This window comes from Brassica oleracea, chromosome C1 (genome assembly GCF_000695525.1).
Source record: "Brassica oleracea var. oleracea cultivar TO1000 chromosome C1, BOL, whole genome shotgun sequence".
Taxonomy (NCBI): Eukaryota; Viridiplantae; Streptophyta; class Magnoliopsida; order Brassicales; family Brassicaceae; genus Brassica; species Brassica oleracea.
The window spans coordinates 26653788-26656432 of NC_027748.1; the positions used below are offsets into that span (position 1 = coordinate 26653788).

General features: G+C 39.1%; 1 long non-coding RNA gene across 1 annotated transcript; it reads left to right on the top strand.

The window, feature by feature from the left end:
• The first annotated feature begins 820 nt into the window (after positions 1–820).
• LOC106298639 lies at positions 821–1912 on the top strand. The gene is made up of 4 exons (XR_001261518.1): positions 821–1049; positions 1193–1267; positions 1391–1603; positions 1701–1912. It is a non-coding gene; the product is annotated as an uncharacterized LOC106298639 (long non-coding RNA).
• The last annotated feature ends 733 nt before the right edge of the window (positions 1913–2645 follow it).

The following is a 2645-nucleotide window of genomic DNA, read 5'->3' on the forward strand; positions in this document are numbered from 1 at the left end:
TAAACCCATATTGGATTTCAGATTAATCATGTAGAGAAATACAGAGATTCGATATGAAAACAACAGGATTGCAATAACAAAAATGATGAATTGAATCAAAGAGATGAACTTTCCAAGAGGTTTTTGGTGGTTTTCTTAAGATAAAAGATAATCCGCCTCCAATGGCTTACAAAAGGTACTTAAACATAGGTTTAGAAAGTGTAAATGCATAACAAATGACCAAAAGGCCCTTGATTAATCATAAGTTCGACCAAATAATTGAAGCGCAACGACCTCGGCACGTTGCTCTGGGAGGTCGCTTTGGGTGTTGGGAGCGACCTCAGGTAGTCGCTGTGGGACGTCGCTCCCAGCTTGTTCTTCGTGTCTCAAATCGACACAAACCGAGCGACCTCGGGGTGTCGCTGTGCTGACGTCGCTCTGGAGCTGGAGCGACTTCGTGTCGTCGCTCTAGGAGGTCGCTCCGGGTCTATTTTTGCACTCCAAAACGATGAAATGGCGAGTGACCTCGTGAGGTCGCTCTGGTAAGGTCGATCTGAGAGGTAGGGCACAGCGAGTTCATGGCGTCGCTCCGGTAGGGTCGCTCCCATGCACTGCTCGTCCAATGATCACCTTTATCACCTCTTTTGAGCTCCAAATACACCCAAATGTCTCCAAGAACTCCATGTGGTACTCCAATACCTAATAAAGACTCATGTATGCAAAATGCAACCTAAATATGGCTAAATCCTAGTCTATATGATCAAAATGCACATGGGTGAATGGATAACACAGTGGAAATATGCAAGATATCAACGATTCAGATAAGCAAGAGAGAGAGAAGAGGTGGAGTTCGTAGATGGTAGAGAAACGAGAAGACGCGACGTCAACATACTATCACCACCATCGCCATCTCTCCCATCCCCAATCGCTCATCACCACCACCATGGCTTCTAAGATCTGTCTTCACCGGAGTCGCCACCACCACCGTCACGCTCGTCTCTTCTCTCTTTCTCTCGGAGAGAGTAAACCTGCTGAGTTTCTCGCCGACGTCTTGGTGGTCACAGAGAGAGGTAGGGTTCTGCAGTTGTATTGTACTATGTATTGCTTTGGGTTCTTCATTTGAGGGATTATAAGACATAGCTACTTGTGAGAACGTTGATGGTCTATATTTTTGAATTGTGTTGTTGATTTCAATATAAATTATTTTTTTCAGATTGTGAAGAAGATGATTGAAATGATCGACTCTTGTTTTGATTGTGGGAATGTGATATGTGCCAGATATGACAAGGTGAACTCTCCTCCTTCATTCTAAAATTCAGTGTAGGATGCATCATACTTATCTAAGCTATGAACTCTTTTGACCGTTGGGTGTACTTTATCTAAGCTAATTTACTTTGAACACCTTCTTCAGACCTTGTTTCTAGGAAAGCAGCGCCAGCAAGTGTGGACCTCCTCTATGACATCTCAGATGATGTATGAGAACAGAGGCTTAAGTCGGAGATGGCAGAGAAAGCTAGTGGTGGTGGTGTAGGCCTAATGGAAGAAAGTATGCTGCTCTCTCTAGTGCTTTGGGTACTTTACCTTGGGAAAAGCTTCAATCTTCTGAATTTGAGCAATTGGCTAGGTACATGGTTTACTTTCTCCTTGTTTGCTATTGAATTTTCAGAGTATTGACTCATGGATGTTGGTGTGTTGGGTTTAAATTAATCTTACAGGGAAAGTGAATACGCGGCATGGACACTTACCAATGGCTATGCACTTAACCACGTCACTATCTCTGTCCATCAGCTTAAATCTCATCCAAACAAGAAGAAGAAGAAGAGAAGAAAGAGACAGGAAGAAGAAGACGACAGAACTGCGATGGGAGGGAGACCGCAGCTTAGAGCTTTAAGTTTTGGTTTATTAGGCTTGGTTCAATTTTTTTGGTTTATTAGGCTTGGTTCAATTTTTTTTTTGGTTTATTTAGGTTTGGTTAATTAGGTTTTGGTTTAATTGTTTGGTTAGTGTATAAACTAATTTTATTTGTAAACAAAATTTAATTAATAAAAAAAAAAATTTAATTATTGTTTTTAATCATTTAAATATTTTTTAGTTTTTATAATATGATTAATTGTTTTTATTACAAAAATTCGAAATAAATATTACATTTAAAAAAATAAAATCAATTCATTATTATAAATATTAATAATTGCATAGAAATTAATGCTATTGTTGTTTATTTAGCTATAGCATACGACAGATCCGTTATGAAAAGTGTCGGACCTATTATAACGGGCGTTGTCAGAGCGTTTTAGGGAGCGCTATTATATCGAACTCATAGCGTTTTTCGTCCGCTATTACTACCCATATTTCCTGTAGTGAGCTTTTGGTTGGATACTTAATGCTCGTCAGAAGATGACCCATCTTATCTCCAAGATTACAACAAGACATATAGCTCTAACAAATAATCTTACGCGTTGTTATATACGATGTGATAATCATTGTCCTAGATGTGGAGAGCCTGATGAATCTATGACATGCTATTTTTAAATGTTAACCATCTGTACAAGCATGAGCCTTATCGTCTACACCTTCGAACCCAAACATTTTCTTTTGGTTTCGAGTGTCTACACAAATTTAGATTACCTTTTATGACGGAAAAATAGAAATAAAAATAAGAAATTAGA